Here is a 26686-nt window from a genome sequence, read left to right as displayed (position 1 = left end):
ACGTACACACATATACCTCACGACTAACACAAAAGAAAAAGAGTTCTGTATTCCATGTAGGGCGATTGTTCTGGATCCTCCCTGCCCATACTTTCCACATATTGTTTTATCCCAGCATCTGGCAGTTTCTTTTCCTTCATCTCTTGGTTCTGGACACCTTCCTTCACCACCTTCTTTTCTTCTCCTGGACTTGATGATGGCTTTACCTCCTGGGGTATGAGTCCTCAACACTCCTAGGATCTATTTGATCTTCTTCCTCTGGTCCTCACCCTTCTGGCCACCCAGACAAGCATCTTGTCCAAACCTCAGCCTGGACGACCTGGGCAGCCCTCTTCCTAGGGCTCCAAGTCAAATAGTTAGGGCCCTAGGAGGGTATTAGGTGACTGCACAGACTTTGCAAAATTTTGTTCTCAAAAGGGTAGTATTACCACTGTGAATGAAAGGAATACCGTCCAAAAACATTCACAAAATTGAATCTCAACACAAGAGGATAAAGGAAAAAAAAAGTCCCAACATGTCACCAACTACAGATTGCACAGACTCTACTATTAGTAACTTGCGACCAAGCTCAAAAGATGTCTTTGAAATCTTTTTTAAGATGATTCTTGGGGTCTTTTGAATTTCTCTTTCCAAATAGAGTATGCCATTTCAAAACCACTTCAGGAACCACCAAACAGGTTAGAACCCGACAGACTTCTGAGATCCAGTGACAGGAACCATCTGGAAAAAAGAATCTGTGTGTGAAGATGACAGAGAGGCAAGGGGTGAGGATGGATGATGCAGTTTGAGTAGAACACTGGGGGAATGTTGAGAATTCAAAAGCATTGAAAGTAGCAGGATTCCTCAGCCTCAGAGAACCCACCCACCACAAGAGCCAGGAGAGGGCCCGACTCAGGAGTTAGGCTCCCTGTTCAAGATCCTAACTACTGACCAGCTGTATGGCCTGTGGCAGGTTCCTTAGTCTCTGTCTCCCTCGACAACCTCATCTGCAAAGTGGAGATAATAATAATGAGGGCCACCTCATAGGGTTGAGACGAGCATGAGGGGAGTTGATGTATGTAAAGTGCTCAGCATGCTGCCTGACCCCAGGTAAGTGCCATATCCATGTTGGTGAGGAAGGTTGTCAATGTCGATGAGGAAGGTCCCACAAATGAGGCAGAGTGAAGGGGGTGAGCAGGCAAGAGCAGAGACCCTGCAGCTGTGGCTGGTAGGGAAACAGGAAGTACCCCAGGACGTCAAGATTTCCCTTTTCTCTTTCTCGTTCCCTAACCCCCTCCTCTCCCATCCCAGCTACTCCACCACCACTGCAGCCTCTGAAAAGGCTCGTTGGATGAGACACATTTAAGCAGCTTGCGGTTCTTGCTTAGAAACTCCAGGAAATGTGTTTTGTTTTCCCAAACACCTCCCTGCTATTTCGTCCTGTGTGGGGAGGAACTGCTTCTCCCCACACAGAATTAGAGAACACCTAGCCTGCCAGGACCTCCAGGGGACAGAATCCATTGACAAATTCTCACTAGGGAGCAAATGACTGACAGCAAGTCCATTCTAGATAAGAGCCTTAGACGGGACACCTGAGGAATTGGCCCCTGAGCTTTGAGACAGGAAGACAAATAGAACTTTAGGGTTCAGTAGGGGAGGTGCTAACGCTGAATTGCAGAAAGCTTCAGATGATTGCCTGAGGCTGCTCTGCCCATAAGCAGACAGCCGGGATCCACCTGGGCTTCCGGGCCAATCAGACCTGCATTGAAATTCATTCTCTGCCTCTTTTTTGTGCCCTGAGAAATGTTCCTCTGCATCTTACAAGGCATTAGTTTCCTCATAAAATAAGCATCTACCACAGAGAGCTGTATATAATATATGATGTAAGGATTAAATGAGATCACAGCAGAAAGTCCCCAGTTCTGCGTCTGGCATTTAGTTTGTCATTTTTCTCCATCTCCAAAATTTGACCCTGTGTCCTCCACCCCGCTCCCCATCTTCATTGCCCGTCCTTGCCTTGGCTCAATCACTTCTGATTCAGTTTGAAAACTCATCAACTCTTTTAAGGCCCTGCTTAGAGCCCTTAAATTTAGCGGACTTTGGCTTTTGAGAGTCAGTTCCCAGCAAAGTTATCCATCGAGACTTGATTGAGCCCAGCCTAGACAAAAAGGTGAGATTGAACTGCCTGCATCTTTACACCACCCTAGACAGTGTCGTTGTAGTCAAATTGTCACTCCGGCCCTCCTGTGGCAGCATTGGTGGTAGCCATTTGCATGGTGAAGTGGGCCCATTTCTTTTTTCCTGTATTAAATACTCACGGGCAATAATCCTCATTATGGGCCAGTGGCTTGGAAAATGTTATTACTAAATCAAAGCCATTTACAATAAGGGGAAAAATTCATCTGCAACTATAAATTCTGTTGCTTGTAGCTGGGCATTAAGAAAACAAATGGTGGCCAGGTCCTCCATGCCCAGTGCTTCCAAGCTTAATCCCATGGCAGGTGCTCCCCGGCCATGCTGGAAGAGCGGAGAAAAAATACTCAGGAGGAAAGTTCCAGGGAGGGGGATGGTTTCTCATGGGAGATCTGACTTGGGGGCAGTGGCACAGGCATGGGAGAATGATGGCCCGGCTGTGACTCAGAACATACTGTTACCTACCCAGTTTGTCTTCTAAAAAGATATTAGGAAGGTTTAGGTCATATGGGGCTCCCGTTTCCTATTATAGAAGACTGAGCATGGACTTGAGAGTCAGACACACCCGGCTAGTGATGCCAGCTGTATCACTTACCAGAATAAATTTGGACAAGTGACTTGAAGCCTCCATTTTTACCCCTCAGGGTTGTGATGAGGTTACAGAAACTGTTGGATCTGAATATATTTTCAAAGTTGTAGCTATACCTCAGATTATAGATGTGGGGTCTTAGAAAGAGTTCGTGCCTTGTCTGCCCGGGTTCCAGATATTCTAGTGCATGCTCGTGGGGTCTGTGCGGTGGGGGAGGCTGAGGAGATCCACCTGAGATGTGTTTCTCTCCCTCCATTGCTCAATGGCCCAGACACTGCAGCCAAGACTGACCTCTGCTGAGTCCTGAGGGTCCTAACCATGACTGCAAATTAGAATCTGGGGACTTAGCAGGAATATTGTGGCCCTTCCTTGAAGCAATTAATTCAGGGTTTCTGGAAGTAGAGCCCAGACATTTATATATTTTTTAAGTCTCTTTACTTATCCTTTGGGAATCTTTCAGGGGATTTGTTACCTGAACCCCATGGTCCCTGTTCTGATAAAGACTACATTTATCTGTGAAAAGTTAACCAAGTAATTGATGTGATGCCTTCTAGTGTGGAAGCCTTTTGAAATACTAGAATAGTTTTTATTTCACTAAGTCTCCTCTAGAAAAGAGAATGGGAAAGACTCTGGTCATTTCACTTCCCAGACGAAAGAGAGAGAAGGTGCTGGAGTGATACTGGGATTTGCAGATTCAGGGGTGAGCAAGAGGAAGAGTAGAATTGCAAAGCGTGAAGCCTGGTGCATTTCTGCATCTGCTCCCGACAGAGCATTGTTGTCTGCCTACCGTCTGCTAGACGCTGTGCTGGGCGCTGGAGATTCAGCGGTAAACAAAACAAGTTTTCCCTCACTAAAGGAATTTATAATCTAGTTGGTGGAGAGACAATACATCTAAAAATAAATACATCAATTTTATCTGACGTGAGCTGATCTGAGAGATTGTACCTGGGAAGAACAAAGTGGATAGTTCAACTGAGGCATAATCTAAAGAAGTGAGAAAGGGCCAGAATCCAGGTTGAAGCCCAAGCATCAAGGACAAGAAGGATGGAGAAAAATATGCATTCTCCAGACCCTGTTTCCAAGGCCTGAAGCAGAGAGGGACTGATGGAGGTGTAGACATCGCCCTTCTACTGTGTTACAGGGCAGTTAAGCATCCCTCACAGTGATCAGTGGGGCAGTGACAAAGCAGAGCATCAGGTCAGATGGCGGAAGGTGGTCCAGTGCTTCCACTCAGGCCTGCTTCTCTGGGTGATCCGGCTGTTCCCAGCTTCCAGCACGTTTTCTGTCTATCCCATTCCTCACAGGGTGCTCTAGGGAAATGGAGCCATGCACACAGCCCCTCCATCCTTGCTCCTTTAGGTGACCTCAGCTGCTAACACAAAGCATGCTGGAAAAGCTTAATACCTACTGCAGGCCTTCAGCATGTCTCCACCTGTGCCCACTTGTGTTCTTGCTCCTTGTTCTATTCTCTCCTAGTTCCCCTTCCTCCCCACTTGGCTCTGTTGCCCACTTTACACTGTTCACCTTCAGCAACCCTCTCTCACGCCTCCCATTGATGAATCAGCCAGTCAGCTCTTTCCTTCCCACTGAAACGCTTGGTATTAGCCCTCTAGTATCAATACTCCCAGCACCTCCCTGGCCCAGGGGCTGCCTTAGCCTCAGGGTCTGGCCACGTCTGGGCCTATTCTTTGTGATGTGATCACACCAGTGGTGGAAGCTGTAAAAGGGAGGCAAAGTAGAAGCTTCTGGTCAGGAATCCAGAAGAGGCTTCTCTCTGCCTTTGATATCGATGAATTAATAATATAACAAATAGTGGGATCCTGAGCAATGACCTGTAAGATGTATAAAGAAGACTAGGAAGCTTAGAACTGAACCCTAGAGGTCATTGTCATCCACTCTGCAAATTCCCTCATTCTAGAGAGGATCTCATTGCAGCCCAGAGAAGTTATTTAATCAGGGTTGCACAGCTTGTTAAAAACAGTTCTCCTGTCTACTAAAATAAAAATCCTTCAGAACCTAAAATATCACCTCTACCTACCTAAAACAAAAAGATTATAACTGTTAACCCCCACACTTGATAACTTCAGGGAGCACCAGGTACAAATTTGGTCTCCAGACCCCCTTTTGCCCAGTCTATGATGAAATGGTTCTCTCGAGAGCTGTACAGAACAGAGGTCCTGTTTGGATGGAAACTGGGCATCAAGATTGGAGGGTCTTCAGGGACTTTCACTTTAGTTATGTTACCAGTGGTCTAGGGTCTGGCTCTTAGGTTCCCACTCAGGAACTGATTCTTGACTTAGGAAGGCTGACTCACACTAAGTCACTCACATCAGTCTGGAATATATAAATCATAATGTCATTTTTTCCCACTTATTATCAGAAACAGAACTCTCAAGCTGTTAAAGTAGGTCCCTGGTTTGGCTAGAGGAATTAAGGAAAGGGAGAAATATAATCTAGTTGGATTAAGATCTTTTCAGGCCATACACAATAAAAAGAGTATAATACTCCATCCATAAGTGGTTAAAAATAAAACAAAGGGCTTGCTTTTCCCACAAAGATGATGTTGATTTCTTTTTTCTTTAAATATCAAATTCTTTCCAAAAATCTTTCTTATGGCTCCTATAATACCGGTGCCTGGACTGACTTTTGGCAAATTCAGTAGTAAACAATTCTCATCCCAGTCTTCCAAGTCAAGTCCTCGGGGCAGCGCCCCTGAAGGAAAGTTTGATTCCACAAAACAGACACAGCAAGGATTGCTGTCTGACATTGGTCCAGAATGTTTAGTATTCTGGGCTTCTTTATGGCAACATTTTTTAGGGAATGTACCTTATTTGTTAATAAATTTTCCTTTCCTTTTCCTCATATTTTTTTGTATAGTATCTTGTGCATGTATGTTTAGATAGATAGATGATTATACATATATAATTAGATTACATATATATATGTTTTTCTTTTAATAAGTTGACTTTCTCAGACTGGTGACTTGCAGGAGTGTGGAAGAACAGCTTTCCAGGCTAGCAGATTTTTACCACAAAAAGTTCTTGACTTCTCAACTATCACAAAGATAGCCTGATTTCCTCAAACGTGATTTTTCTGTGATACTTTAGGTAGCCCTGCCTCCTCTGCTTCTCTTAAAAAAGTAGATTAAGGAGTGGGACTTCTGTCTCACCTCACTCCTTCCAACCTCCACACCCTCTAGAAATCAAGAAATACAGTTTTGGTGCCTCAGCACATTCTGCCCACCATCAGGAAATAATATTTTTTGTGGGCAGCTTCTGAGACCTGTTTTGGTGTGTTTTCTTTCTGCTGAAATATCTCCTCAGCTTGTTTCTACTTACCCTTAGGGGGCTTCAGTGCAAAATCAGCTATTTTTGGTTTCCTTTGAAAATATTTTGGGGCAGTCTCGGTGGCTCAGTTGTTAAGTTCACACGCTCCACTTCGGTGGCCCAGAGTTCGCAGGTTTGGATCCCAGGCGTGCACTGATGCACCGCTTGTCAAGCCATGCTGTAGCGGCATCCCATATACAGTAGAGGAAGATGGGCACGGATGTTAGCCCAGGGCCAATCTTCCTCAGCAAAAAGGGGAGGATTGGTATCGGATGTTAGCTCAGGGCTGATCTTCCGCACAAAAAAAAAAAAAAAAAATTTTGGAGTCTGTCTCCTAATTTTACCAAAACTAGAGTTTTCAATATTTTCCATTCCGTTTGCTGTTTTTGGATGGTTTCCAGAAGAAAGGAAAAATGCTAAATCTGTTCAGCCATTCTTTACTCTTAATATGAACGAATAGCCAAGGATCACCAGACATTTGAGGGAAGCGCTAACATAAAAGAGAAAGATGGAAGCCAAGAGAAAAACAGAAATTGTCCTGAGGAAACAGAGATAAAGAGAAGAATAAAACTTAAAAGAGAAAATTCCTTCAAAAGGTAAGGGAAAATGCCATATCTATGAAATAATACCAAGAAGCTATATGTAGAAAAAACCAGAGAACTATAAAAAGATATTGAAAATTGAAAATAATATTGGAAATTTTAAAATTCAAATACAAGAGGGCATTTCCTGTAAGAAACTTTCAACTTTGTTGTAAAATTGATAATTTTTATTTAAAAAGATGGGAAAAATTCAACACAAAAGCTCAAATGGAAAGTTGAGGAAATTTCCCAAAAGGAAAATAAAGCAAGAAGGAAAAAAAGGAGAAAGACAAGAAGGAATTTAGGGAATCAGCTCAGGTAGTCCAATGGCTAATAGACATTTTAGAAAGAGAAGTAAAAAAAGGAAGGGGGGAAATGGTTATAAAATATTACAAGGGAAGCATTACAGAATCAAAAGATATGAACTTTAGATTCTGAGTGCCTAGTGCCTGAGGAAGACTGAACCTCACCAAGGTACCCCGTTCCAAGACCGCAGAACCAGCCCTAAAGAAACCAGCTTAAAAGTCTGTGTAAAGAAAAAAAATCACAATTTGCATAGAAAGGATTAAAAATTCAAGATGGCATTTGAGTTTCTCAAGCGCAACATTGGAAGCTGGAAGATAACAGAGCAATCTCTTCAAAATTCTAAAGGAGAATATTTTTCAATTTAATATACTCTACCTGCACAAATTAGCGCTCAAGTGTGAGGGTAGAATGAAGATATTTTCAAGCAAGGTGTTTTAAAAAAAATGTAACTCCCATGCACCTTTTCCCAGGAAACCGCTGGAGGAGGTGTGTTCCATCAAAAGGAGAGTCTAAACCAAGCAAGAGGAAGACATGGACCAAGTAAGAGGGCATCTGACACATGAGAGAAGCAGAGGGATTTCTCAAGAGGATGGTGAAGGAGAGCTGCCAGATGACAGGACTGTGTATATCTCTGACTCTTAACACTTCCAATTTTCTGTGGCGTGAGCTTTAACAAGACGTTTAACCTCCCTGAGCCCTCTCAGTTCCTTTATTTAAAAAATGGGGATGATAACTATGCACCTCATTGGATTACAGCATTTATCAAATAAGATATCTGTGAAATCCCAGCACATGACAGATATTTGATATCTGCTAGTTTTCTTTCTTCCCTTCCTTCTTCTCAGGACTGATTGGGATCATGGCTGAATCAGCTAATCAAAAAAAGAATTTGTTTGCCATCCAGTGTCAGGATTTAAGCTTCTCTAAGTCTATAAAGAGTTTGAGGGAAGTTTGTACTTCTTTCCACATTCTTGTCTATTTCCACAGGAATGCATGGCCCATGTATGTCAGTGTCTGGGAAGGGACAGTTCATTCACAGCACTGTTGTTTATCATGAAGTCTGTCATGGGAAAAAGAAGACACTCCTGCCAGGCATCATTCTCCAGTGCATTCCCCACAGCACCTAACACTACCTAAGTACTCAATTGGTGCCCCTGAACTTGGCTGGTACACGAGACTGGTCAATATGGATCAGTTTGGAGACCCTCTGGTATTCCTGTCCAGCGTCATTTGGGACAGGGCCAGGTTCAATTCAACTACAAACCTGAGAAGATATGTTATCACATCAAATATTGAATTAACCAACTTGTTTGCCAAAGAGATACAGAGACTCCTCCTCTGGCCAGACCCTGCATAATGAATTCTCTAATGGACCTGCTAGCTTCTCTACGAAAGGTTAATTTCTTCCTCCATTACAAAGCCTTGCGAATGGTCCCCAGGGCTGTCCTCAGTAAAGAAAGAGATCTTGTTAGGTATTAATGATCACAGAGGCAGGTTCACAATATTACCTCCTACCAGAGAAGGAAAAGATGACTTCATTGACATTTATCAAGGGAGCTTCCACTGGGGACCAAGAGCACAGCCGTCATCACTCTCCACTCTGGGCACTGTGGAAAATGGCAGATTCTCTCCCATCTGCTGTTTGCTACACTTTCCTAACTCAGAAACAAATGAAGCTACACAGACACAACAGGGATGGAGAGGGGAGTAAACCAGATTTTTAATTTAAAGAGGGATTATCCTAATTCCACGTCTATAGTTTAAGAAAAATATTTGCTGATATGACTTGTGATCCTTTTCCTTACTTCCCATATCTTCACATGAAAAATCTTCTTTGAAATCCAGGAGAGTTAAACAGTCAATCTCATGTTAATTTGGCATTTTCCCATCAGGGCAAACAGGCAATCGAGTCCCTTCTACATGGAGCACCAGATAAGAGACATTTTATAAGACTGTGGCAGAATAAACTCAGGATGATTTGCACCCCTCCATCTCCCACATCAGAAAAAGAATTTGAAATTCTGAAAAAGTTTATAAGAATTTATTTGATGATGGTCATCACTGGCAAGTTTTTCCCTTAAACGATGTATGAGATATTCCTTTTGACTCCTTAAAAGATCTTCCTCTAGATCCATAAAAAGGGAAAGTATTATGTACTCTGCTATACCCCAGCCTCTCCACACACCCCACCCCGCTCTCCTCACCCAGGCTGCCACTAAAGAAGAGTCAGGGGGTGAAACTGGCCTTGGGGGAGGCTCCCCACTTCCCATCCCCAATGACAACAGGACTTCCCACAATTCTCCTCATGTCTTCTCCCAGTTTCTCCCCCACTTACCACCCAGCATACAGGTAAGGGGCTTCTGATCTCTCCCTGCCTGTGTGTAGTGAAGGCCTGACTCAGGTGAGTAGCTGAGCATCTAGAAGTGCACCAGAATCATATTACCTCCATCGGCATCCATGCTCAGCTGCTTTGTCAGCTACTCTCTAGTTGGATTACCTGGGGGCACATCATAGTTTGAGTATCATTTTTATAATCTGGGTTGTTGAAAAATTAATTAGGCTTACATATATAAAATGTTCAGTCTAGCAGCTAGCACAAAACAAGCACTAAATAAAAAGGAGTATTAACTTCTATATATGATGTGTTTGATAATATTTTCCTGAGTTTCATGTAGGTATAATTTTCACACTCATACTAGACAAGCAAATATTTACTGATCCCTTAAAAACTGAGTATACACTTTGGAAATTTTGGAAAACCTACCAAAGTCTCTCTCTCTCTTTCTTTCTTTCCTTCTGTCTCTTTCTCTCTTTCTCTGTGTGTGTGTGTGTGTGTGTGTGTGAGTGTTTGGGGTATGACATGTATTATAACTCCTGGCTTTATAATTGAGACCCAACAATGCATAACCATATGATTAATTTCCATTGTTTCAACTATTCTCTTTGGCAAAACACACTTTTGGGGTGAATATTTTTATGGATCTCCATGAAGGAAACACTTGTAATAGATAGGAGTAAGGTAAGGAGACTGAGAAGTGATCAAAGCTAAGACACTAAAAAATCATAATTTAGACATTTGGAGAGTAGCATTGGTAAGCAAGTGCTTGCAGAGGGCAAGCAGTGCTAGAAGGCATTTCTTTTACCCAAAATAGGTCTTTTCCCCTGCATTCTATATTTCTGTGATTGTCGTAAGTCTATTACCCTGTGTAAGCAAGTAGACTGAGAATATTGTAAGTAGTTCTATTTCTTAAAATTTTATCCTTAGATTATTGGTATCCCAGTGCCTACATTGCACTTGGCACATGATAGTATGCATTCATTAATACAATTATTTAAAAATTGGTTTGATTCATTGAGTCTTGTGCATGGTATGGGGGAAGGTAGAAGAAAAAGGAGAGAAGAGTAGCTATGCATTGACATTAGCTAGTGCGCTCACCGGATATCATGTTGCTTTCCTCCCCTTAACTGTAGTAGCCAATGGTCTATCTGATTAAGAGCACTCATGAGTCCCAGAACTCCAAAAACAGATACCCCACTTATGCACAGGATCTCCTATCCGTACTCATTTTTTTACACTACCTAGTCTCTAGAACATAGCAGGTACTCAGTTTTTTTCTAGGTTGTTTAACACCTCAACCATGCCTTCCATCTTTTCATCTCTGCTTTTTGACATTGTATCTACTCCTAAAGCACAGCTCAAATGTCAACCTCTCTTATGTCACTTCTGTGATTCCCCCTACCTCCATTCTCACCAAATACTAGGTTTGAGCCATTACTCTTAAACTTATCACATTCTATCTTAATTGTTGTTTGTTTTTATATGTAAATTTCCCCTCTTTTCCTTTAAAGTAACGTGGCTGGAGGAAAGTGAGTGTGGGAAGAGGAATGTTAGGAGATGTGGTCAGAGAAGACCAAAGCCACATTATCTAGGGCTTATCCCTGAGGGTAAGGACTTTTGTGGTTATTCTGAACATGATGAGAATTTTGAGTAGTGATAGTGTCATTGTATTTCTAAAGGACCACTCTCACTGCTGTGTGGAAAATAGACTGTAGAGATACAAGGATGGAAGCAGAAAGGTAAGTTAAGAGACTATTGCATGAATCAATGTGAACAATGATGGTGTCTTTGACATGGTGGTAGCAGTAGAGTTGATGAAAAAGGCTGAATTCTAGATATCTATTGATATCTATATACAGATATTGATGGTGGAATCAACAGGTGTTGCTAATGGATTGGATATAAGGTGTGAAAAAAGAGATGAATCAAAAATGACTCAAAAGTTTTTGATCTAAGCAGGTGGTTGAATTTTCTAAGATGTAAAAAGAGGAAGTATAGAAGGTAGGAATCAAGAGTTCTTTTTTACTCATATATATTTAAATATCTATTAGACTTCTAAGAGAGATGTCATGGGATTGTTGTATGCATTTGTCTAGCATACAGAGGAGAAAATTAGGGAGCTATAAATTTAGGAGTCTTCAGCGTGCAGATGGTGTTTACATAAATGTATCCTATAGGCCTGGATAAGAGAGTGTGTTGACAGAGAAGAGAAGAAGCCCTAGGGACTCCAATGGTTTGACATTAGGGTTTTGAAAGAACTGGAAAAGGAGACTGAGAAAAAGTGAGCAATAAGGTAGGAAAAAAACAGAAAAGTGGGAAGAACTAGCAGCCAAATTAGTATGTTGTTCAAGGAGGAGATAGTGATCTGTTGAATGCTTCTGGTAGTTCAAGTATAAAGAGGAATGGGAATTGGCCATCAATTGGATTTAGCAATGGGAAGTCGTTCACAAACTCGATAGAACAATTTCTCTAGAGTGGTGGAGGCCAATGTGCAATTGGAGTGAGTTAAAGAGAGAATGAATGGGCAACCACAAATGTGGACAACTCTGTCTGGAAATTTGCTTCAAAATGTATCAGAATGGGGCATTAGCTGGAGGGCAGTAACTGGAAGGAGAAGTGGTGATAAAATAGAAAGGTATTTGATTGTCTGTTTTTAAGATGAGAGAAATAACAGCATATTTGCATTCTGTTGAAAATAATCTGGTAGAAGGAGTAAATTTCCTAATGTGCCTTTGGAGCACTGCTCTTGAGGAGGTAAGGGAAGATGAAGATAGTAGACAAAGAGAAGAATTGGTCTTAGATAGAAGCATGGAGTTTCTTCCTTGTTTAATTAATCAACCAGTTGATTTAACTGACTATTTTAACTAAAAGACTGTGTTAACTAAAAGACCATTATATGCACATCAGATTGTATTTATAGTGGTCATTTATTATGTTTTCCTGCTTTCCAGCATCTTTTGAAGCCCTACACTTTTTTTGAGGACTTTTTTTTGAGTCCCGCCTCCTCCTGGTAAAAACCAACAACACATTTCCCAGCCTCCCCTCCCAGCTAGGGTGCAGTCAAATGATCCAGCTCCTCCAATCAGACACAACCATGTGAGATTTAAAATGAGAAGTAATCAGCATTGTGGGCAAAATCCATTTCCTGATAAAGATGGCATTGGCTGTGACTATCTTGATTAAAAGGCTGCACGCCTCATGTAGAATTTTGGCATTGCAGTGGCAGACAATGGTGGCTGCAGGAGAGTTGAGTTCCTGGTGCTTAAGAGGCAGATAGAAAAACTGGACCATCTACAGACTGATGGAGGCAAGTTTTTATCAGACTGATTCTGTGGAGTAATTTAGGGTGTTTCCTGGAAGTTTAGGATTGAGCCCGATTTTCTAGCCCTACTGTGAGTCTGAGAGATCTCTCTTTTCTCCTTAATCTGCCAGGCTTGATTTCTGTTGCTTGTAATTCACTCTGCCTAGGACAGTGTTTAAGGAATCTAGCAAAATGATAAACTGCTAAACTATTTTCCTCAGGTTACTTTTTGTTGTAAGGTTATTTTGTTGTTTAAACAGATACTCTTTAAGAATAAGGAAATAAACCAGGATTCTCAAAATGAATTTTCAACATAGAGAAAAATCTATTACTTTTCAGAGCATTTGAGGATAGTAGCCATAACATATCTGTGATACCCCTTTTGTGATATATATGAAATCATAACTACTGAAGAGAAAATCATGATAAATAATCTAATAATGAAAAGGAGATTAATGGAGACGTTGGGAGAGAATATTCGAAATGAGTACTTTTCCACATCTAGGACTTAAATATCCGAGCACGTGTGTGCATGCATATGTAGATATACACCATGTGCACATGCATAGAGTCTAAAAACAAAGATAACTTGTAAACAGCTACCCCATACCCTAGCTGTAACCATAGCAACTGAAACTATTCATTTTCTGTCTCAAATAATGTGTGCAAGTCTGTCTCACTAACAATTCAGAAGGGGACATTGACAAATGATCGTTATATTCACCCAGCCATTTTAAATAGGAAGGCATTTGGCGGAATTCTAATTTGACCAATGAATATTTAACTGATAATGCTGCCAGATAAGATATTGGCCAAAATAGAACGAAGGGAAATGAAGCTGGAGTTGCTACCATGCAAAAATCCTTTAATGAAGGGCATGAAAGGAATGTTGTGAGTTCTGGGCTGAAAATCTGTTCTGTATTGAGAGACGGAAGGGCAGCTGGCCCACCATTTAGAAACTTGGAAGATTGTGTGACCTCCAGAATATCTAAGTCATGGAGGGTGTTTTTTTTCCTCCTTTGTTTAATGCTTTGTATTTTCAAAAGAGTACAAATAAAATGTCTTAAAATGTTTTAGCTTCAAAGCAACAGAAACAAAATGAAGTGCTGGAGTATTGGAAAATTCTAAGACTGCCCAGGTCCTCAACTTGTCAAATTTTCCCTCTTCGTAGATTGCATTGCATCATAACGTCCAAGACAAACTTGTTGATTTATTTTAAACCTCCACTGGTCCCAGGAATGTTCAGAACTAAGGCTCAAGGAGATCCAAGCTCAGGTTCAGTTTTCAAGCAGATTTTATAGTAATAATTAGTATTTATTGAGTGTTCATTATTCGTCAGGCCCTCTTCTGAGTATATTGAATCCTTTAATTGTCACAAGAACTTTCTAAAATGGGTACTATTTTTAGTTCCATTTTGTGGATAATGAAACCAAAGTTCAGCTGTGTTAACTTGCCAAAGGTTGTACTGAAATTAAGTAAAGGAGGATCTGTAATCTCTCTAGAAATCCAGTGCTGAGCCACTATACTCTACTGTCTTTTATTTTTCTCTTTCTCTAATCTTTATCTCTTCCATCCTTTCTTCTCTTTTTCCCTTAATCAATTATTTTAATAAAGCACAAAGACATAAATTAGAGGGGGAAAAGTAAAGTGAATAAAGTATATAGTTGTGCCTGACATACAGTAACCATTCAATAAATTTTATGGATAGTAATTATTTATAGGCACGCACATTTATTATTTGCAATATTGGACTTGATTGCTCAGCACACTTTCTTTGTGTAGGAAAGTTATTGAGCAGTCAAGTTACAACCAGAAGGTTGTTTGGAAAACATTAAATAGGAGAGAGATTGTTTGGTAGGAAATCGTAATGGCTACAGCCATCAAGCTAAGAGAGACTAGGGCACCTATCCAGGGCCATTCTGCTATTGCATCCAGTAGACACAATGCCTGGGGCTAGGACCTTCTCAAGGTCCTACTAAAATGGTTAAATCCTGAAAAAAAAAAGTTGGCTACAAAAACTAAATTGCAAAATTAAAATTGCTAAATGTTTATTTCCATGTCTACAAAATGAAACATTTTGTCAGTTTCATTATTATATTTTATTACAGTTGCAAACAATTTGTAAGTATCCCAGAGAATGTATAATGGTTTCTGAGAAATTATAGTCAATGATAAATGAGTTACCTGTAACCACATATTTTTGAAAGCAAATTAATAAATTTTTCTACCAAAATTTTCACCCAAAAAGTACATATTTAATGAGAACATGGGTGCATTTAAATGTATTTCACATGGTGGGGGGAAGGGGTAGGACCTACAAAGTCTGAAAACGGCTCTGCATCCATCTTTCATATAGGGATATTCTTGCTGCTGAGTAGAAAAAAATTCTGGAATCATCTGACCAGGAATCCCTTTTCCTTGGATAGTTAAGGAGACATGCCTGACCATATAATTTTCTTGAAGAAGAGTTAATTTTCTTACATGATTGGTGGATAGCTACTGATGCTTGAATGCCGCATTTTCCCGCAAAGATTTACCTCCCACTATTCATCTTTCCTTAATCCACGATGCATTTAAGTTGGTTAGTTGCCAAATAGATGGATGATTTCTCCACTCTAGAAAACATTATTAATTGGCTTATAGAACGCTGGTCCCATACATCTTAGCATTCCATAAAGTCATCCTAGTATTAACTGAGGCTACATTAGCATAACACTAACAGGCTACTTTAAACAGCCCAGGAAAGAAATTGTCAGTTTGGTTTCAGAGGCAGAGATTTCTGTAAAAAGTCTTGATAGGACACATACTGTGGAACATTCAGGCAAAACGTTGGTCAGTCTGGCTCACTGAAAAGCAATTCATGGGTAACCAAGACTCTGTTATTTCTAAAAGCAGGGATCAAAATGGGGCCTTTGTTGCATTCGGGTTATTGAGTGCTTTCGACATATGTGGTCTGATCTTGTGCCCCTAAATCTCCTCAAGAAACAATTCTCTTGCAGGTTCCCCAGTGCCCTGGATTCAGAGCCGCCCACTATTCATCACCAAGGGATCTGGGGCCCTAGGGACTTACAAGTTCCCACTTGAAGAGAATTGAGCTAGGTGTATCCCAGGACTGACAAACGTGGCCTGAAATAGGCTTCTAAATGAGGGGAGTTTACAGTCGAAAATGCTAGAAGACAGGCCTAAGGAGAAGGGAAAGGAGACCTGTAATCAACGTTAAGAAACATACAAGGAATCTGTCTAATTATAATAAAGAAAGAAGGAAGAGGAAGCAATAGAGTTCTCACATGGGGTTGAAATAGCAGGTAGGTTATCTGACACCTCTGGGCACAACTCCTGTGCCTAAATTAGGCATAATTGCACCACGAAATGTATTGAAATTTGCCCACCTCCTCAGATACAGAGGCCTAGTGAACTTAGCATGGATTTGGGGGTCTGAAAGACTTGGCTTAGAATTCCAGAATGATCTCTTTGTAAAATGAAGATGATAACATCTATTTGCAGGGTACTTGTGGGATAGTGGATGTAAAGAGTTAACAAAGTGCCTAGGACAATAAAAGTGTCTAGCTCAATAAATGGTGGGTAGATTTAAATCAGGGGATAAAAATATATCAAATATAAATATACTTAAAAAAAGATGAGAATATCCATAGCAGGATTTTTCCTCTTCTCCAAAATCAATAGTGCTTTCTTATTTTTATTGCTGAGAGAGAAAGAGAAATTTTGCTTAAGTAGACTTGTTTTACTTAAGTGGTTCAAAAAACAGTTATTATTAAGCTCCTACTATGTGCAAGGCACTATTTCAGTCCTCCTCAGAGCCCAAGGAGGGATAGCCTCAAACTAGATCAAGTATACATGCCTCCTAATTGACTTAGTGGGATATGGGCTATTACTAACAGCACAGCTGCGGGTTTGGAAATTACTGACCCAGAAAGTGTGAACTCGGTGGCAGTAAAAGTCAGCCACCCAGGCCTTTAGAGTGACTGCTTTAGCACCTACCCCTGTGTGTGGCTGAATGTGTTTGTTTTGTCTTTGTGACTCTCACGGGGCTAGTGACAGATCACTTCAGGGAGTAATTGAAGTACCTACATCTACCAGAATCCTCTTCCTCCTGCCCAAATAAAAACTACCTACTCATCTTTCAGTATCTGATCCTTCTTTGAACACTTATTGCATATACATTACCACACAGTTTAGTGCTTCATTGTATAATATACGTTATTATTTTATATTTGATTAATATTTAGTTGTCCCATCACTCTAAATGGATTGTCAGCCTCCTGAAGGCAGGAGATCACACCTAATACATTTACATTTTGCGTTCTTAGTAAGTAAAATAGTACTTAGAAAATGAATAATAAGAGCAAATAAAATAACTCTTGATTGATGGATTACACATGGTTCATGCATCTCTGCTTTATAGCACTTTCACAGTTGAACTTGTACATTTCTTTGAGTGATTATTTGCTTAATATCTATCTCGCCAATTCTATTCTATTTTTCCTCCCTATTTGTAGTGGGTTGAATAGTGTCCACACCCCCACCCCCAAGTCATCCCCATCCGGAACCTCAGAATGTGATCTTATTTGGGAAATAGGGTCTTCGCAGATATGTTTAAGGTAAGGATTGAGAGGAGATCTTAATGGATTAGGGTAGGTCCTAAATCCAAGGCGAGCATCTTTATAAGAGACAGAAAAGGACACACAGAGACACAGAAAGGAGGATGATGTGAAGATGAAGGCAGAGATTGGAGTGATTCATCTACATGTTAAGGAACTCCAAGGATTGCCAGCAAACCAGAACAAGCTGGGAGAGACGCATGGAACAGATTCTTCCTCAGAGCCTCCAGAAGGAACCAACCCTGTCGACACCTTGAGTTTGGACTTCTGGCCTCCTGAACTGTGAGAGAATAAATTTCTGTTGTTTTTAGCCACCTAGTTTTTGGTAATTTGTTGCATCAACCCCAGGAAACGAATCCACCATTATATTCTTATTACGTAGCAAACAAGTGTTCAATAATTATCTGTGGGAGGAAGGAAGGTAGGTTGATTCTTCTCCTTCCTCTACATCTTTTTCTAATTCAGTGTTTCTCTAAGTGTAATTCTTGGACCCACTGTTTCAGAATCACCTGGGTGCTTATCAAAAATTCAGGTCCCCAGGACCACCCCAAACCAGCTGCGTCAAAATCTCAGGGGCTGAAAATATGCTCCCATGGCAGGTCTGGCGCTCGTGAAAATTTTTGAACTCGTGCTCTTTTTTGTTATAATTCTTAAGGCTCTTTGAATTTTATCAAAGACATTTCTCTAACCCTTACAGACGATGCACCTGAAGGGAGGAAGCTTGCCTCCTTGCAGGAAGTGTGAGGCTGACCTCTTCATTAACGCTGCTGGGAATTTCTGAAGCAGAATCCTCCAGCTGTCAGTTCCTTTTCTCCTTGAGGATACACCCAGCTGCTTGACATGACCCCAAGTCCTGCCTAGAGGTGAGATTTTCAGTTCGATAGCAGTCTCCTCAAGAAAAGAATCAAAGTCAGAATAAGACAGATGTAGAATCCCTCCCTTCTTAGGAGTATTTCTCCCAAACCATAATGTCCGCCTAGCATCACAAGCAAACTTTTGCAGATTTCTGACTTCCAAATTCAGCCACATTTCACCCCTTAAAAAACTTGCCTCTCAAAAGATAAGTGACAATTTATTACAAACGGGCTGTTTTGTGTTCCATATTCATTGCCGATTTATGACTTTCTCATCCAATTTGCAGAGGCCTCGAATCAAAACACATACCAGGCTGCAAGCTCAAATTGGCATCTGCAAATCAAGCTGTGTGCTTTCTGCTGTGTGCCTCCCCCCAGGAACTCTCAGAGACCTGCAGTTGTCATTCACGTGGGTATGAACGGCTCTCTCGGCCCTGTGGCAGGGCCAGCTACCCTTCCAGGCATCTTCCTCTACGACTTTTAATCTTGTTGCTTGGGAAGCATCCTTCCTGCACACGTGAAAGAACAACCCAAAAGTCAAAACAGGAATTGAGGAGGTTAGTTCAGCTCCATGGCTTTGCACTAAGTCTGGGAGGATTTGTGGGCTTGTCAGGAGGGATTTGTTGCAAAACCCAAGTGAATCATGGAATGGTGGTGGATATTAAGTCAAAGAGGCAGAGGAAGATGAAAGGGAAGCGTCACGGAACATGTAGAAGCACTTTGAGCTAGCTGGGGTGTCCTAACTTCAAATAATCACCTGTGTGCAACATTAAACCTCTGGCATTGAATAACAAACAACAGCATATACTCCTTTTATAACAGAATAAGCCAGAAACCAGAGGTTGAAGTAGATTTGAAGTAACATTTCCACCACTTTAAAAATAAAGTTTATCCAACTCCTAATTTTTTTTCTCCTGCAAATTGACAACACCATCCATCCTTGTCACACTGTCTTGAAATCTCAAGGTTACCTTTAGCTGGCCCTCACTCTTTCCCCAATCTCATATCACGTCTGTCACAAATTATCATTAATTTCTTCCATGACACGTTGGTCCCGTGTATCTCTTTCCTAAGGCTGGCTCAAATGCTCTGTGTTGGCCACATGGCTCAGCTAACTTTTTGACCTTTTGTAACATTTGTTGCCTGCACCATACTTTCGAAAATTTAATCACCTCCTGGTTGTCACTAGCTCAGGCTCAAGAATTTGGAAATGACTTTGACTCCCACTTTTTCTCTTTTTTATTCATATTACCAAAGCCCTTCCTCTGTCTTTGTTATGCCCATCACCACCCTCCTCAGAGCCTTCACACCTGAGTTTCTGCTACAGCTGCTTTGGTATTGCCTTTGGAGATTGGGAAAAGTCCAGCTGTGGATTTTCTTTTTAGCCCTTTCTGTCTTTCCTTTTTTTTTTTTTTTTGTGAGGAAGATTAGCCCTGAGCTAACATCCGTTACCAATCCTCCTCTTTTTGCTGAGGAAGATTGCCTCTGGGCTAACATCCGTTCCCATCTGCCTCTACTTTATATGCAACGCCGCCACAGCATGGCTTGACAAGCAGTGCCTTGGTCCACGCCTGGGATCCCGAACCTGTGAACCCTGGGCAGCAGAAGCGGAGCACACAAACTTAACCCACTAGGCCACTGGGTGGGCTGCTATTCCTTTCTTTTTTAAAAGGTACAAAGTGTTCAATAGCTTTACCTGCTAATCATAAAAAATAGTACTATTTATCGAGCTCCTACTATGTCCCAGACACTTTGATAACAGCATAGAAACCTATCAGCCTATCTGAGGTAGAGACTTAGGAATCTGCATTTTTAGCCAGCACCCCAGTGTGAACCACTCATCTAGAAAAACCGCTGTATACTGTGGGCAACTCTGAAATACATGATTTTATCTATTTGGTGGGGTCAAGGAATTGTCATTGTTTTTTGCATTAATTATGTTGTTCTGGCTTAGTTGTTTTTTCTAATGAGAAAATATTTTATTCTTTGGTTTTTAAAACTTTTTGACCCTATACCCCAGCGCTGTTTGTTCAATGTTCCCTCTTCCCCATCCACCATTATTAAAAAATGGGAGTTGACTCTACTGGTCATTGTCCAGATAAACAAGGGGGTACATTATGGCCTAAAGTACACAATGGAAATATTTATAATCAGACTACTTTAGAACTGGAAAAGCTTTTACAGATCTCATGGTCTTAGAATTTTGGAGTTAGAAGGGATATTATTCATCAAAACTTCTCATTTTAGAAAAGTTGGTTAAAAGTAATACATGATTTGAATATGATGGGCAGCCAAATGAAGAGCAATATAGGTACTAAGCTGTCAATAGGTACTAAGAAAACAACGAAGGGGTAGTGTGCCTGGCAAGGATGGAAGTTAAATGTAAAAATGTGACTTTGGCCAATAAAATTGGAACTGAAGGAACTTATGTAACTTTTGGTTAGAAGCTTTAATTACCCTGTGTTTTCCCCACGTCTTCTTTTCCTGGGTCAACAATCATGGAAACATGTGACAAGATGGGGCCTCCATCAACCCGGGCTCCTGAGTAACTAGGATGAACAGACTTCTCCTGGTGGTGTGTATTTACACCACCAGAATTAGGAGGTTATTACCATAGGAAAGTTCTAGCCTCTCTTGACAAACATACTCCTCTTCCTTTGGGTTTTTTAGCTGGGCCACTTCACTGATAGTAATGAGGAGGAGATGGAGGATGTTGATGATGATGTTGATAACAACAGCTAACATTTATCGTGAGTTGATTCTGGTCCCAGCATCGTGATAAGTGCTTTACAGGTTTTATGCCATTTAACCTTGATAACAACATTATAAGAAAAATGCTATTATAAGCCTCATTTTGTGGATAAGAAAACTGAGGTACAGAATGTTTAAATTAGAAGTCTGAGGTTATGTCAGAGTTAAGTTTAGAGCAGGCTCAAGTTCAGGCCTTCTGATTACAGAGCTTGCCTTCATAAGCATTAAATTGCTTCAGTTAGTTCATAAGTCAAAAATGCTAATTCCCCAAAGTGTATTCCACAAAATACTAGTTTCACGGAATATTAACTGGCATTATTTAAGAAATACATTGAAATCTTGATTTAATATGTTTATGAAACACCAAGTTAAGCAAAAGAAAGCAGATTTTTAAAATCTCAGAACTTCTAGATGTTTTTAGGATCTGCTTGATCCTTTAAAATCTCTGCTTGGACTTGTTTTCACTCTCATTTTTCTGGCCCCAGGTTTCTTGTTCCACATCTACACACCTGTTTATAGCCCTATAAGGAGTAGTAATCCTCTCCATTCCCCTGCTGTTGATTTGAACCTTAACATTCCAATATGATTTTCCATTTTGCTGGCTCCTTGGACCTGGGCATCTTCTGTTTAGGGTGAGAATTCTCAAGGAGAGCTTTCTGTGTCATGATTTCTAAGTCCCTTTGTTTATTACTCAGCCCCACCCCCTGGTATATAGACAGATATGTAATGCAATAAGAACTTTTCTGAATCCTCTTTCCAATTATTTTCCTTTATGTATTCCCAGAAGTGTCTCTCATTGCCGTTCTTTCCATTGAGATCATTCCAAGTTTCCAAGATTTTATCACTTCCTTCTCCATATTCTATCTGAAACTCTTTAAAGCATGCCGGCTAGTCTTTAATCAAATATGGTTTTCCCTATTTTCACGAGTTATAGGTGATTAAGAAATCTGATAGCGGCAGTTGGAATTTTAAGAATGGATTTTATATAGTCTGAGGTCATTCAGTGATTTTTCAATAAGAAAGACTAAAGATTTCTTTAATCTTTAGGAAATTGACGTTCTTTAGAAAGACCATTCTTGCCTATAATGCAACATCAAAGGGCTGTGGGATATTCTAGGAAGACAATATAACTTTTAAAGGTCTTGGATGTAGGACTTAGAGAACTAGAAGGAACCTAACTGGAAAAAAAACCTTGGCAAGGTCTGGAATCTGTGAGACAATTCAACTTTTAAATCACTTTGAGAATTTGGTGAATGCTGTCAAATCTTTCTCGATAAAACTACTCTTACCTCCCTTCATGACAAATGTTGCTCCTCTCAGGCTCCTGAAGTCCATCCACCTGTTCCTTAGGCGAAGAATGCCTGATAATGAGAGTAAGGATGATGCAGATTGTGCTATAAATGAATGTGAACACCAGGAGTATCTTGTTCTCCTGAAATGGTAAAATGATGCCAGACTATACCACCTTATACTGAAGGGGACTGAAAATCTCGTGCTCCTTCCAATCTGTGTCTGGCAATCAACACATTTTCAGCTATACTGGGGAATATGAAACAAGCAAGTCAATGTTTGAGGTTACCTTATTCTTAAGGTAACGTTTTTTAAAGTTATTTGGCAAAAGTGTGCAAGTAGCAATGTATTTCTACAATTCTAAACCAAATTCTCAACTAATCTAAAATATTAAAAACAGCCCTTGTTTTCTTCCCTCCCATTGAAATCTTGTTCCTTATAAATATCAGCAAAAGAGAAGATATCTGGGTTAAATGTAAACATCACAATGCTTTTCTAGTGTTGCAGTTTGACATAGCCACTTTTCTGCCATTGAAAATCACTGATTATTCAGAGCTAGTTATAGAGAGCAAAATATCTATGTGATTGCATGGTTTCGATTACCATCATCATAATGTGTGCACAAAGGCTGATTACCTTCCATTTTGTACTTCTTGTTAAAACTGGGTCAATAAGAGACTTCACAAGGATATTCTCCTCCTCCTCACATGAAGTTTTTCATAGAAATACAATGCAATAATTAAAATTATTTTATTGTTGAAGAAAGAATTAGCCTATTGTACAATTTTTGTGGTGGTTGACAATATCTCATCATTCATTTATTTATTGATTAAAATGCTTGATTTATATGAAACAAATTTTGGTTTCTTATGTATGTCTAATGCTGGTTTCAGTGAGACTTGGTCCAACAATTTAGAGCTACATTCAACTTAAGTTGGATAGACTTAAGGCTATAATTTTCTATCTATATATACTATCAGTGGTAATGAGTTAGAACTATTTCATTTCAAGTATAGCTTTGTAGGGAATATAGGTCATTTAGGGTAGCTTTTTTATGGAATTAGTGACTTCTTCATTAAAAAAATGTATATGAGGGGCCGGCCTGGTGGAGTAGTGGTTAAGTTGGTGCGCTCTGCTTTGGCAGCCCAGGGTTCACAGGTTCGGATCCCAGGCGCGAACCTATACACTGCCCATCAAGCCATGCTGTGGTGGCATAGAGTACACAAAATAGAGGAAGAGTGGCACAGGCGGTAGCTCAGGGACAATCTTCCTCAAGCAAAAAGAGGAAGATTAGCAACAGATGTTAGCTCAGGGCCAATCTTCCTCAAAAAAAAAGGGGGGAGGCCAATCTTCCTCACCAAAAAAAAAATGTGTATGATAATTTACTTTTTCATAAACATTCAATGGGCAGAAGAATGGAGTGAGGAGGAAAAAATATAGTTGGTATAAGTAATATGCTTCTTCACAGATTGTGGGAGTGGGGGTGGGGAGTGGGCTGTGGAATCAGAGGTGGATCTTTCACTTCTGACCACGAATTCATTAAATCCTTTCCTTTAGCCAGGCCACTATCTCCCTATATGCTAGGAAGAAGAGGGCAGAAGAGGAGTGATGTATTCTTGAAATGGTAATGAATAAAGAATTTAGTCTGTAAAGGCATGTAGAAATTTTTCAGAATTAAATATCCATTTAATGTGTCAGTAGACTGAAAAATATGTTTACCTATTTACTCGATCAATCTACTTGTATTATGACTCTATCCTAAGGAAATAATCTGAAACACCAAATAAATTTTACATTTAGATGTTCATGGTAGCATTATTTATAACAATGAAATACCGGAAATAGTGTGAATATATAACTATAGGTAAATGAATGTATTGGGAATTGCACATATTTGATGTAATATTATGCATGATTATAATAATACAACTCACGATATGAAAAAATAGGGAAAATGATGACAAAATAACATTAGGTGAAAACAATAGAATTGCAAAGTTGTACAAATAGCCTCATTACCATTATGTAATGCAAACCTTGGCTTAGAAAAGCAGTGGAAAGACATGCACCTTCGTGGTGGCAGTGGTCATGTTTGGGAGGTGAGATGATAGAGGATTAGATGGTGAGACTACTGTTTTCTTCTTTCTAATTTTCTGCATTTCCCATATTTCCTATAACAAGCGTTCATTTCAATTAAGTTGAAAAATATAAACATTCCATTTAGGATTTTATTTGAATCTCTCCAGTTCTCAGGTAGCAAAGGCAGCCAATTTTAAGCTCAGGCCCCTCTGCACAGGCTCCCTCCCAGCAACCGCATCCTCACTAGCATCCTCCTTAAGCAGCTTAGCCGGAAAGTTGGCTCTGCCAGCTCTCCTCCCACCCCCAGCCTTTCTGCTCAGCAGAGCCTGCCTCCCCTTCCTCTTGGCAGGAATCACATTAGAACCCCTTCTCCCTGAGCCTGTGCCCTCCTCCCCAGAGCCCCAGCTGTGCCTTTCTTCTCTCTTTTCTTGATTTCCCTTCTGAAGCTTCCCTGCATTCTCATTCCAAGGCCAGATGGCTGATTTTCTGAAGCATCCACATTTCTCCTCTGCTGACTTATAACTGTTGAAAACCCATCACCCAACACCTCGCTGGTAACCAGGTTTCTGCCACAGCAGGCTGCCTAGTGGGATTTGGTGAATGTGGGGAGGGTGGGGATGGAGAAACTGTCCAAAGGGAAATAGGCCAATACGCTGGTCGGCTCTGCTTCGTTCAGTTGGAACACTTGGAAAGCATAGAGAGTGCTTAATAAGGACCCATCAAAGGGAAAGTTGGATTGTTTAAACAGCCATCAGTTGTGTTAAGCCTGATTCAGCAAATCAAAATTTGATAAGTAGATTTTCAGTTTTTGCTTCAAAAATAGACATTGCTTACATCAAAATAACCTACAGATAAAAGACTTCACTGACATATATTTCACTTGGGCTCAGAAAGGTTGTAGCACCTAATTTGCTTTGGCTACTGGTGGACCTGGAAAATGTGAAAAGAAACATCAAGTCCTTCAAAACAGAGGAGAGCAAAATGTGTGCATCGTGCCTTTGGTTTGGTTTCAGAATATCCAAAAATAAGTTGAACCTGCTCCGGGCAAGTCACTATTCAAGGAATGGTGAATGGCAAATGTGGATGAATACAGAGTCTATATCCTCAAGATTATAAAGGGAGAAAAATATATATGGCAAGTAAAATAAAATTATTCTGTTAACAAACATATGATAACGTATATCAAATATTTTTCACAAAGCTTGGCATAGAGGAGTGGCTCAACAAATTCTCTTTCCCCTAGCTGCTATGTGTCCCAAACTGAACATCCCTTAGGATGCTTTATGCTTTGGTTAAGTAGTTCTAACAACAAGGACAATTCACTATTTCTTATAACAAGAAGTCTGAAGCGAAAGCAGTTCTCTATATGGTGCATCGGTCAGTGTCCAGACAGGAAAATATAAATCACTATAGATTTTTCAAGCAGAGGGACTTTAATACAAGGAATTGGTCCCCAAGGTATTGGAAGGGCTAGAGAGGCAAAGGGTGACCTCCTGAGTGTTCTTGCAGAGCTCCACGCTGCTGTTGGATCCAATATTGCTGCGGCTAAGCCAGAAGCCAAGAGCTTGTGGTCCCTTGGATAGTGCTGGAGCCCCCAGCCACCTGCATTTGCCTGCTGTTGCTGGCACAGGAGACAACAGTTGCCTGCAGTATCCCAGTGCTCTTAGTGCTAGAATCAGAAACAGAAAGAATGACTTGTGTCTCCTTTCTTCCCTCCATTCAGTGTTGTGTAAGTGTCTTGCCATTGACAGAAGCTACCAGAAACCAGCTGGCAAGGGAGGCTGGGGAAGGCTGTTTCCAGCGTTCTCGCCCCCCAGCTATAAAGAGACAGTACAGAAAGATAGGAATGGCGCTAAGTGACAACAGAAGGGGTCTGGTGGAGTTGGAGAATTCAGCAGTTCAATAACATCATGAAGGACAAATGTCCTTTTGTCTTCTCTGCTATCCTCGGGGAGGGATGGTTTTTCCTTCAGGCTGGATATCTTGAACATTTCAAGATAGCTGAATGTTGAAGATGACATTCAAAGCTAGAAAAGGGAAGTGCCCTTTAATTGTGTTCTTTTTAAAGAGTGAGATAAACTCCCAGCTGACTTGCCCTCCCCTGTCACTGGCTAGAAAATGTCACATAAACTTTCGTAAACAAATTACTTAGCAAGGGTTAAAAAATGAATCCCATAATTATCTGTAAATAAAAATTATATAGCATCCTATTATCTTGGGTAAAAAGATTAATTTATTAAAAAAACTTTTAAAATATACTACAAAATTTTTGTAATCCTATTTTGCATTTCTTCATTTTTTCATTACTGCACATTAGTATTATGCTACCATATACTCAAAAAGTAGAAGTGGCCTGGCCTCTCTCAGCCTCTGAGAGGCTCTGTGAGGAGGATGGATCAACCCAGGGAGACTTCATGGAAAAACAGGACAATTGGGAATATATTAAGCTACTTTGGCCAGTAATATGATTTAACCAGTAG

Source organism: Diceros bicornis, chromosome 22 (genome assembly GCF_020826845.1).
Source record: "Diceros bicornis minor isolate mBicDic1 chromosome 22, mDicBic1.mat.cur, whole genome shotgun sequence".
NCBI classification, from domain to species: Eukaryota; Metazoa; Chordata; class Mammalia; order Perissodactyla; family Rhinocerotidae; genus Diceros; species Diceros bicornis.
The sequence above is the reverse complement of the archived record's forward strand: the minus strand, read 5'-3'. Positions refer to the sequence as shown.